This window comes from Dipteris shenzhenensis, chromosome 14 (genome assembly GCF_047967505.1).
Source record: "Dipteris shenzhenensis isolate YYH24624 ecotype China chromosome 14, Dip_SZ_1.0, whole genome shotgun sequence".
Taxonomy (NCBI): Eukaryota; Viridiplantae; Streptophyta; class Polypodiopsida; order Gleicheniales; family Dipteridaceae; genus Dipteris; species Dipteris shenzhenensis.
The window spans coordinates 35,884,035-35,896,830 of NC_141609.1; the positions used below are offsets into that span (position 1 = coordinate 35,884,035).

A 12,796-nucleotide genomic window follows, 5' to 3' on the forward strand; every position below is an offset into this window, starting at 1 on the left:
TTATCAAGTTTCTAGTGGCTAAGTCCAAGATGTCCTATGAGAGAGAGAGAGAGAGAGAGAGAGAGAGAGAGAATGGACCCCAAGTATGCCACTTTGAAAAGGACAAGAACCATTGAATCGATTGAAAGAATTAACATTTATTCGACCACTATTGATCAATGAGTAATGGACTTGAGTCTAACCACCCAAGTACTCAACTTTGAAAAGGTTAAACCCCATCTAATGGATTGAAAGAATAACATTTATTTGACCATTATTGACTCTCTCTCTCTCTCTCTCTCTCAATTGTGTTAGTACTCGGTAACATAGATAAATAATGTCTCTCTCTCTCTCTCTCTCTCTCTCTCTCTCAATAACTGGTAGCGTAGATAAATAATGCCCAATGGTCTATGTTCAAAGCGTTGGTGAGTGTGTCAACTATCAAAATAATGACTTCTTTTAAGGATGAGCTTTCGGAGTCTTAGTGGCAAAAAGGAAAGTGAAATTCTAGTGAGCCTGAAGCTGAAGGAAAGTTAAGTTCTAGTGAGCCTGAAGCTCGAGGAGTGTCATGTCTCTTTGTAATTGCCTCTATATATTTTATTTATTTTTCTTTCCTATATTAATAATAGTCTTTTTCCGCCAAATTTTTAAATCAATATAGTGAAGGAATAATTTGGTTACATAGAGCGTTAATGCCCATGAAATGAAGAAAGTCACGGATTTTAGACATAGACTATTTCCTTTACGCACCACACTGAGATGATACAAGTGCCTGGTTTTAACTTTTGGAAATTGTTCATTGCTTCATGAGCTCATCACGAAGGTGCGCTCTCTTCAGAGTCTGGACGAAAAACTCGCAAACACGCGGATGATAAGCAGTTGCAACAACAGGGCCGTGAGAGACATGGCAGCCCTTCATCGTCAGTTTCATATCGATGATCAATGTCAAATGAGACGCCGGCACTGGCAGAAACGACTTTCTTTCCATGGAATCATGTGATGCGAAAATACTTCCAAGTGAAAAAGGAGCTTCCCTACCCCTGCTTCTTAATTGTATGTATGTCAAACACAACCCTCTTTCCGTGCAAGGGTTCAATTAATCACTACACGGAACGGCAACCCAAATTTGTTTCTAATCCAGTTTTGAAATCATCAGCCCAGGGTGACAATTCAGCATTCCTGAACTGCAAGTACTTCTCCGTTGAAAGATCTGAGTGTGTATAATCACTTCATCTAGACTTGAGCGGATGAGTGATACACAAACATTAAAGAATACAAAAGCTTCACGAGTAGCACAAACGTTCGGTCGAAGGGGATGTATCTGTATGTGGGTGTTGAGATGTGCAGTTGGAGACAGTTGTCTTAAAGTGAGCACCGAGCAGATGCAGATCCGGCAACGTAATAAGAAGCCTCGTCGTCTTTCAAGAAGAACCCACTGAATTCACACAGACAGGAATGAAGCATTTGCATACACCCTTCAGTCACGTGGTCCAGCATCAGTTCAGGCTCGCCTTGGCGATCTCAAACGCCAAAAAACATGCCGCATTTGCAGGCACACTTCGAGCCATCGCCGGACCGAATCCTTTATACAAACCCTTCACGCCCTCTGACGCATACACCTTCCGAAAGGCATCCACTGTCCCTGCATATTTTGGGTTCTTGTGATCATCAACCTGTATGATACTCTTGATGACATCCGCTGGGTAGACCGACAACCAGAAACTCGCTCCTGCGAGACCTCCGGCAGTGACCACTGCCCCAGTTCTAAGATCGGAAGTGTCCGAACCGCCTGCCAGGAATTGCTTGGTGGCTTCGTATACCCCGAACAGTAAAGCATTCCCCGGCACTTCCCTCAGCAGGGTTGGCGTGAGGCCCTTGAAAAGCCCGGCAATGCCTCCTTCAGTTAGCAACACGCGTCGTGTAAGATCGAGGGGACCGGTGTATTTTGGAGCTCTGCCTGCGGCAGATGCACCTGCCAAAACCTCCCCAGAGGTAAGAACACTCTGCGCCTGCAACCTGCACTTGATAAGCTCAGTCGGGCAAGCCAAGAAGGAGACAGCGGCGCCAGCGCACGCACCACAGACGACCTGCTGCGAGACAGTAAGAGGAGCACCGGGCTGGGTCCGAAGAAGGGCCTCCATGCGGCCACGGACGGTGAAGAGCAAGGCAGTGAAAGCAGCGACAGTGGCAAGGGGGGCGCCCATGCCCTTGTAGAGGCCAAGGGGGCCTTCGAGGGCAAGAGTCTGTCGGAGTGCGGCCATGGCACCTCGGGGGAGGTGAGGAGGCTGGCTTTGGAGCTTGACCTTGATGGTGTCGAAGGGGTGGCCGACGAGGAGGACGGCAACGCCACCGATGGTGCCAGCGGTGAGGTCTTTGGCGGTTTCAGCCATAGCCAATGCGAGGAAGAAGCAAGCGAGGAGAAGAAGATGAGGAAGAACCTGGCTGTGGTGGAGAAGAAGAACCTGGCTATGGCAGCTTGTGTCTATGGTGTAGAAGAAGAACCTGGCTATGCTGGAGAAGAAGAAGAAGAACAACATAGGCTCGAAAAACAGATCCCCGACGCACATTCTTTTTGGGAACGGCCTTGGGGACGACCTTTCCCCACAGCATCAAGGGCTGCGGTTGGGTGGAAGATTTTCGATCGCTGGCTCTTCTAGCATCCTGTGAACTACGCACTTCCAATCAATGTCGGATCAGGAATCTTGTTGGAGGACTTCTGAGGTGGCACGTAGAAAACAAGATGAATTACATTCAAGTGGCCTGCCCATAATTTTTCGTTCATACTGTTGTATACACAAGAGAGTAGTCAGACCAGTAGATGTAATTCGTACCGTGTGTGAAGGAATCGAGGGAATGTTTCTCTACCCAGATGTGGTCTATGGTCGAGCCGTTGATTGGTGTTGGGTTTTGGATCAATTGTTGCATTTTTGTGATTGCATGAATGCATTGAGCTTGTTTTGTGATGAGCCTTGTTTATGGAAGCATATGTTGAAGGAAAAGCTTGTGAAAGGCTTGTAGCAATGACATTGTTGGAGTTCATGGTGGCTTGTAGACATTGATAACGGCCATTTGTGTGTTGTATGGTGCACGGAGGATAGTCAACAGCACTCGGCACCATTCTCTGAGAGAAAAATCTCATACAGGAGTGTTATGTTTTTTCTGTAGTATGTTGCAAGGCCGAACCCTTCTGTACTATGAAAGTGGTTGAATCCGGGTATAGTTGTGCTATGATCTGGTGATACATGGAGCTCTTGAAGGCATAGAATTGTGGCATTAAGCATACCCTGGTTGGCAATGATGTCGTCTTGGTGTGCATGGAACGATTTGGTGTTGAGGGATTGTAATGATTGTTCTTCAAGAGATTCCTCGTGAAAATATTTCTGAATTGTTTCCCATGAGCTAGTGTTGAGAGTCGATGGATTTCGGCTAGGATAGCCAAGTCTAGCTTGATGTGCTTGTTTTCTAGAGGGCAAAGCAAGTAAAGGGATGCTGGATCAAGAATTTTTGAAAGAGCTATGTAGACTAGGCTGTGTGCCTTCACGTGCATTGGATCGAAGGCAAGGGAGTCCATCGATAGGCCTTATGCACGATGGATTGTTCATGTGGCTGCTGGCTGGATCGAAAATTGTTTCCTGCAAAAGGTGTTGAGATGATTTTTCCCTATTTGGATTTCCTTTGTTATTTGCATGATTGGTGTACATTGTTTGTTGAAGTTGCAAGTGAAGAGTGCAAGCTATAAAGCTCTTGTGCGCTTGCCAACGTTTGCGTTAGTGAAGTGGATCCAGAACACTGGAGGTTTCCTGGCCAGGTCAGCTATTTTGAAAACTGAGTTTGCACCGTTGACAAGCTTGTCGGCTATGCCCAAATTTCCTGAGCAAATTTCAACAATGCTTCCTTGTTTCAGATTGGTGTCCGAGTGTAGTCCTCCTATTAACTTCGTGTCTGTTGGTATTCGTATTGTTTTGCTGCATGTGCGATGTCTTATGTCTTCTGTTTTGATGGTGAACCCTGTTGTTGTGAGTGCTGCAATTGGTGCTCCATAAGTCTGCTTGCACAACGATGAGGAGGAGCTGATTTTGTTCGAGCTACTGCAAGAGGACTGCTAGAGTGGCCATGAAGATGAGGAGGAGTTGGTTTTGTTGGAGCTACTGCTATGCTAGAGGTTGCTTTGGAGGATAGAATGGTGTGGCATTGGATTCCACATTAAAGTTGTGATCGTCGAGTAGAGTTGAGGCCAAGTGCTGTTGGGATAACTATTGTCAAGGGCTTGCTCTATGGTGCATGTGTGCATCTAGGGGAGTCACATGTGTGAGTGTGTGTTGTAGAGGCACATCTAGTGCTATGATGTGTCTAGTGTGTGTGACTTAAGTGATGATGTAAGCCAAAGGCCCCCACATGGGAGGTTCCTTTGATTTAGGCCAGTCCCACTGATGTAGGGGCTGATTGCCACTGATGTAGGAAAGGTGCCTTTGATCTAGGCCACCTTCTCCCCATTTCTATAAGAGAGAGTCACCTCTCTCACAATCAATGGAGAACAACATTTTTGGCTACATCTTGTGCTCTCACTCCTCTTCCAAGATGCATCTATTCTATTCCACGTGTTTCTTCATTTGGTATTAGAGCATTAGGTTCTAGATCTAGCCTAGCCTAGCATTAGATGCTCTCTCTAGCATGAACTACTAGTCTTTTCAAGTTTCTTCATCATCTCCATTTCTTCCCCTCTTCTTTCCCAAATTTGTGAGTGCTTGTTCTCTGTACTCAGCCGGCCGTTTGCAAAATCCTTTGAATTGAGGCTTCTATAGCCTAGGGCGCACCTCTGTCTAGGAGCATTCTTCAAGTTGTGATCTCTATCGCTCGTGCCGACTCAAACTGTGTGCGCCTGTTGATAAGCAAATTCTGTCCAATGTCGCAACTATCTGTTAATTCCTTCTAGCCATGCGGTCCATAGAATGACAAATTCTCTGATGAAATTTGATGACAAATGGTCCACAGAATCAGCCGGAATCGTCAAAAACATAGTCAAAATTGAAGAGCTTCTCTATGGCGACCTGGCGCAACATTATTCTCTTCTTTGGTTGAGGAGCTTCTCTGGAATAAGGTCTTTATTTCTGCATAAAAATCCCCTTGAATAGAGCTACAAGCTATGCAAATTGTGGCCTCCAACTTCCATATTTACTGTTTGAAGAAATTTGGCAGTTTTGGTTGAAGAATCCATTGTATTGACTTTGAGCAAGTGGAGGAAGTTTAAGACCTTTATTCATCTGCAAGTATTTGATTAGTTTGAATTGATAGTTGAAGGGAATATGCTCAATTCTTGTTGTCATTGAATGAGACTCTAACTACTTCAAGAAGAAGAAAACAGTTTTTGGAGAGACTTCATGCTTGTAAATAAGTACAAATGTGTGTTAAGGTTGATGCATTGATAGGAGACTTTAGTTCTAAAAGCATTGAGGCATAACATGGTGGATGAGCAAGTATGATATGCATATGGTGAGACAAACTCTATGGAATTCTTCTCTACAATCATGAAGTCTATGATCACTAATAGTGGTGAACAAATGGATGCCAATATTGATGACTATGTTTCAAAGTATGCTTCCTTTTGGAAATACTTTGTACTTCTCAAGTACAACATTCTTGATGATGAGGTATTCTTGGTGCTATCAAAGAAAAAGGGAGATATACTCTCTCCACATTTGAATTTCATGCCAACCCCTTTGGCAAATGAAAAAATGTATATGGATGTCAAGATCAACATAGAAGGCTTCCTCAAAGTTTTCAAGATGAAGAATGATACTCATATTACTTGTGAGTCTTTTCAACAAGAGGCATCACTTTTGGACACTGGAAAGCTTGAAGATGATCAAGCATTTACAAAGAATGCCAAGGCAAATCTAGTTGAAGAGAAAACTCCATCAACAAATGAAGAATCCAACTTTGTGGTAGAAGACAAGGACTTTGTCTTTTGAGCAACTTGCCTTTGAATTTTTGTTTATCATCACTTGGTCAAATTTTGAGGTTCTTTGCCTAGAGTAGTACTCCAAAAGAATGCTATGTGTTTTGTCTTTTGTAAATCACCTCTGGTCACCATATGATGTAGGCCATGTGATATATGTTTGGTCTATCCCATTTTTGTAAACCTTAACCCTTAGGCACCTTTGCAAGCATGAGATCCTAGACATAGATTTATCCTTGACCACCATGAGATGGCCATGTCTGACCACCATAAGATGGCATGAGAAACTATGAGTCTAGATGTATCCTTAACATTGCAAGAGGCAAACCCTTGAGGGGGGGTATGTTGGGATAACTATTGTCAAGAGCTTGCTCTATGGTGCATGTGTGCATCTAGGGGAGTCACATGTATGAGTGTGTGTTGTAGACGCACATCTAGTGCTATGATGTGTCTAGTGTGTGACCTAAGTGATGATGTAAGCCAAAGGCCCCCACATGGGAGGTTCCTTTGATTTAGGCTAGTCCCACTGATGTAGGGGTTGATTGCCAGTGATGTAGGGAAGGTGCCTTTGATCTAGGCCTCCTTCTCCCCATTTCTATAGGAGAGAGTCACCTCTCTCACAATCAATGGAGAACAACATTTTTGGTTACATCTTGTGCTCTCACTCCTCTTCCAAGATGCATCTATTCTATCCCACGCATTTCTTCAAGTGCAAGGCTATTCAAACAGGGGAGGGCATCAGAGGAAAGTAGGGAATGCAAGGAGGAAGAGACGTTAAAAAGAAGAAGAAGAGGAAGAGGAGCAAGAGGAAAGCTAGGGGAGGTGAAGGCATAGGGGAGCAAAGAATTCATGTAGCAGACCGCAGCTTCAAAAACTGGAATTCAAATTGTATCTACTTGGGTGACAAACATTGAAGGCACACATCTTGCAAGCTGCCTTCTCCTACAAGCTTTTCTCCTGGGACCTGCAGGCAGCTGCAAGTTTCTCTCTCTGCAAGCTCTGAGCAACCTTCCAGGTGCCACTCTTCAAAACCTTTGGCTCTTCTCTGGTCAATTGCATGACACGTGGCACTCCCAACTTCTCTCCACATGCCATGTAGCATATCCTTCCATGCGCCACATGGCAACCTCTTGTGCCTCTCACCATCCTTAATATATAGTAAGAAGATCATCTAGAGGAAAGAAAGATCCACAGAGATGGACATATAAAAAAAATAGTCTCATGCATGACATCATTGCCCCTATGCTAGCAACAACCATGCACCTCCATATTCCTCTTGCCACCCAAGAAGCTATTCAACTGGCCCTCATCCTCTGTGCTAGGCACCTGTGGCACCATATGGCTTCAATTGCCTACCACTTCCTTCAACCACCGTCTCATCAACCCTACTTCACTACCTTTAAGTTGTCTCCCACCAGCACCTAGGGCCATGAGCCCTTGCTTGCACCTCCTACTTTCCATGATTATGCCATCGGCTTCCTCAATAGGCACTCCCTGCCTCTCGTGAGCACTTTGCCCTTTGCTTCAAGCATTGTGACCTTCTACCCTCTCCACTGCCACCACAGACATCGACCTTAAGAATTGGCCCATGCCATGGTGTTGTCCCCTCCCCTCATCAACATTAGAGTGCCACACCATGCCTCTTGCCTCCACCGCAAAGGGACCACAACTGCCCTTCTTCCACCCCCTTTGTCTCTAAAGATGGCACTACCCTCCTCTTGCTGGGGCACCTTCGGCCAGGTCCCCTAAAGCCTTCATTATCTCCTCCACCTCCGAATCCACCCACGAGACTCCCTTCATGGCCTTTCATGCAACACTACTGCCCAATGATGCAATGACCACTTGTCCTCTCACACTATCGTAGCTCAAACTTTGGCCCTCCTTCATTACCTTATTATGTACCTCCCACTCATTGTTGACCAACCCTCCTACTTCCCCTTGAAACTCACATGCCCTTGATTGCCCTCATGAGTCATGCTTCCCCCCCTAGCCTCTCATGTGTCATGGAGATGCTACCTCCACTCAACCTCTGTCACTGTCCACATCCGCTTTGCCAGAGGGCATTGTGCTAATGGCTTGACATCTAGTCCTCTTGCCTAGATTCATTCTTCCTTGAATTTCCTCTCCTATTCCCTTTAAAGACCTTGAACTGTCACCTCGCTCTCTACTCCACGTCCTCCTCATAACCCCTCCACTAAGTACTCATTGCCAACTACCAGTGCTACTTTGCTACTACTGCTTGCTTCACACAATACAACAAACATCATACAAATGCAAAACACACATAGCAAGCCAAAGTACATACAGAAGCACAACATAGAGAACTGGTGTGAGATGTGGAGAGAGAGAGAGAAAGAGAGAGAGAGAGAGAGAGAGAGAGAGAGATGCCTTCGTTGCCCTGTGCCAGATAAAAACTAACCATGACTAGTTAGTGTTCCCCTTGGGTTATTTATATTTAACTATAGCTAGTTCAATGTTTAACTAACCTTACGTTAACAGCTAACCATATGTTAGGAATGACTAATTGTGGTTATCCTAACAGCCTGGTTCATTGCCGGCCTAAAAAAGAAAATCTACAAGGAAATGAATAACATCAATAGTTATGAGTCATTCAGTGTTGCTCATGCAGCAACGATTGACATTGAGGATGGAATGACTAATTGTGATACTAGCATCCATGATGGAAAGCAAGTGTGCAACTTAGATGCTCCACAAAGGGTAAAGTCAAGTCAACCACAAAAACATTCAATGAAGATTGCCTTGCAACCATGACCACAAAGTTGAGAGACGAAATGATACAAGCCATGGACCAAACATTTTGCATGTCTCAACCACCACCTCCAACTTATCCAAGGTGGTGCTCACATTGCATGGGCAATCATACAAATGAGTGTCCCATCTTCAGATCTAGAATCAGTGCACAATCAAATTTGCTGCCAAGGATGTGGTATCATATTTGTTCAATCAGTGTGGGTATGATGAAAGTAATTGCATGTTCAACATGCGAAACAACTGACCCCGACCTGAACAATACCAATCTGCATCCATTCCAATATACAAGCAACCAACTGCTCTCAATCATTCTCAGTTACCCCGTGTACATTCCCATTAGAATCCTCTTATGTAATCGTCCCAACCTCTGGGAGAGTTTCAAGGAATACATTGAATTAGCAAATCCCCCTCCGATATGGAAAAAATACATGATATCCCTATTTGCTTGGGTGAATGAGATGACGTATGCAATATCATTATGCGTTTGATCCATTGAGCACATGAAGAGACCCAAGTGGATGGTGGTGCCAGTGTTAATGTCTTATCCAAATATTTCTATAATGAATGGGTCCTCCAACCAATGAAGAAGGGTCAATTTAACATTCACCTTGCATATGATTTACACACAAAACCCTTGGGCATAGTTGACGGGTAATCCATAGAGGTAGCTGTAATCCGCTTTCCCTCCAAGTCAAAATCTTGGACCTCCCCAAGAAATCCTATCAAGTCTTAATCCGATGTCCTTAGTTCTGAGAAGCATTAGTGCTACATGATTGGGGAATTGATATTGACAATATAAAATCAACCACGGTATTGAGAATTAATGCGGGTATAGGAGCAATAGACCCATTGTGCCTAGTCTACTAAATGATACCTCCGTGATGTACTACGAATTGGCTGAACCAATGCGACAAACATTCACTATCTTTTTACAGATTCTTAATCGTATTTGAGTAGGCCAACAAACCGAGAGCAACATTGTGCACCTAAATGCGCTTTACCACAGACAACTGCCAGCAAGAGAAATAATGCCCCACCTCTTTTACACAAATGCATCAAAGGACAAGCACAATGGTCACATAAAATTTTGATATCTTTTATTTGATATTGGTATTTCTTTATGTATGTTTGATAAGATTGTGAGGATCAAGCGATAGCTTGCTTTTATCACTTTATTTTCATTTTCCAAGATATTGTAAGGGATTATGAGAATAAGTGGAATAAATCATTGTAATACCATGTGTATGAGTTATAAATACCTTGGTATAGGGTGAGAATAATTTGTGAGTAAGATATTATGGGTTTTTAGAAAATATGAAGAGTGAGTCATATAAAGAGGCTGGCCTCAAATCTATCTATTCTCGTGTAGGAGAGATCACATGCCAAGCATGTGGAGGACAAGTGGAGGAGTGTGGAAGAGTGTGGGATTAAGAAAGAATCCTTCTAGAATTCCTACATGGAGTAGGGAGGATGTGGACATTTGGAAAAGAGAGGGTCCCTATGGGCTCTAAGAGGGAAGACTTTTGAGACTCGAGTTGGGCTTCTGCTAGAATATGTGGTGTCATTTCCTCAAGTATGTTCCATTTTGCTACAATAATTTCTTTGTGATTCAACTTATCACTTTAGATCAATCCAAATGATTTATACATTCCTGAATGGGTCAGTGCTTGGCTTCATTGGACACCTTCCTTCAAGGGGGTTCCACATTGGATACCTACACACATCTCAAAAAGTATGCTTATTCTAGGTCTAGTTGAAGCTTACAAATGCTTAAAGTCATATGTATCAAGTTCGATTGACTCCAGAGAGATGTGCTAGCCTTACATCACATATTTGTGATAAATTTAGGAAAAAAACAAACATCTCTACCAAATGCTAAGATATAGGCCATGGGGATTAATCTTTGATACTTTGACATACTCTAACATAGCCCATTGTGAATAAGGTTTAATACTATGATAGATTGAGAGAGAGAGAGACAGAGAGACAGAGAGACAAAGAGAGAGAGAGAGAGGAAGAAAGATCTATTACTGCCTATAAAAGACCTTACGGGTCCATGAGACAAAGTACAAACACCAAAAAGTGACCATTTGAATATCTAGAGAGTTAGGGGAGTGCACAAGGCTAGCTCCTCCTAAATTATTTGGGGGCATAGCTACATTCTAAAACTATGCTAAGGTGTCCTTTGAAATGTTGAGAATCTTTGGGTTTGGATTTGAAGTCTCTAATCAATGCTTCCTCATCTCAATAAACCGCCCACTTGCCTACTATGCATGCTTCCTTTGAGAGAGAGAGAGAGAGAGAGAGAGAGAGAGAGAGAGAGAGAGAGAGAGAGAGAGAGAGAGAAGTTTATTAAAGTCTGGTAAGACCGATGGGACTACGAGACTATTCTGACAATTAGGATAAAAGACCATGAAAGAGAACAAATGAAGTAAAAAAAGGTTTCAATGTCCGTAAAAATTATACCTCTAATTAGGTGCTATAACTTAACTAAAAAAACAACTCACCTATTCACTTCTAATTAGGTGCTTAGTGACTCTTCCCACACATGATCGTTTACTTCTCCACTAGAAGTTCAGTTATGAGAACTATGTCACATAGAGCAATTGTAGTTGCATTGGGATGGAGAGGATCACTAGGATTAATTTCATGATCATTTACTTCTTCTCCACCAGAAGTTCAGTTATGAGAACTATCTCACATAGAAGAATAGTATTTGCACTGGGATGGAGAGGACTATCTAGATACACCAGCTCTGCTGTAGAGATATTAGCCCAAATTGGTAGCCTTCACTACTCTCAATAGAAATTGATGAGAAATGATCAGCTGGGGAAGCAACCTCCTTTTGAGTAAGAGCGCACAAATTAAAAAGACTTTTAAGTTGTTCCCCCTATGCAAGAAAGGGTGTGTTTTCTTGTGTACTTTATATCCATCTCCCTAAAAGGAGCCCTCTACCTCATAAACACATATTTGGGTGTCCTTTCCCTTTTTGTAAAGACCATGCCATAGCAGAAATAAAACATCGATAGCACTATTTTCCTACCATTGCTCCTGATCACTTTGCATCAAGCCCCTGAGACAAGAGCTTCAACCTCATAAATTCATGTTTTGCTTAAGGATAAAAAAATCGGAGCCTATCAAGCAATGCCAATTTCTCGCAACTTCTCAAAATGTACGTTGCCATTAAGGGTACGAGAATTTGTTTCATAGCTCAAATACAAATAATCCAAACTAGCTAACAAGGCAGAGCCATTTCAAACTGCTGAATTGAGATGCTAAGAATCAACATTCCTTTAAGACCAATGAGTTGAGCCAAGCTATACCAACTACGAATTAATATACAATAGCAGTCATCAAATGACAAATCTACAATAGTGACTATGTGTAAGAAATTCATTGTAAAATAAAAAATAAACGTACATTGTTGAACCCACTTCCTAGTCAAATTTTCATCTCAATTTCCCTATCCTATCCTTGTCCCTTGCTGAATTTATTTGTTTAGGCACCTTCCTCAATTGAGCACACTACCTCTAAATGGTGTGGCACTATGCAACAATGATTAATCCTTGCAAAAATGAGAGTGCCTTGTGTAAGTTCTACACACAAGAAAAGCCGACTCTCAAAGTAATCTTGCAAAAATGTGTTAGATTGTACATGACACATTGATCCTATTGAAATTTCCTTTCTTCAACTACTCTATTAAATAACTAAAACATGGATCGTTTTTGTAGTTAAGTTGATCCATGTTGTAAAAGCTACCCAAATGAAATTTTACCTTGTTGATAATTTTATTTTAAATTGTTCGTTGGTATTTAAGGGGTTGGAGTGGGCTTCAAAAGCATTATTGAAGGAGAAGAAAAAATCATGGACGTCAAACGACCAAATAATAAATGCACCCTAAGGTACATGAAGAGAAAACCCAATAGCAAATTGATGGAAGTTTAACGGAGATAAAGCTTGCAAGTAAAACAAGTTGGATGCTACAACAAGAATTCAAGGTGAAAATTTTCATAATGGTAATGCAATAGACTCAGGCTGAAAGACAATTGAAGGAGAATTATGGTGAAGTTTGTAGGTACAAATAAAATC

General features: G+C 42.6%; 1 pseudogene; it reads right to left on the reverse strand.

Moving 5' to 3' along the window:
• Nucleotides 1–810: 810 nt before the first annotated feature.
• On the reverse strand, nucleotides 811–2,452 carry LOC147894544 (mitochondrial carnitine/acylcarnitine carrier-like protein pseudogene; annotated as a pseudogene).
• Between the last annotated feature and the right edge of the window lie 10,344 nt (nucleotides 2,453–12,796).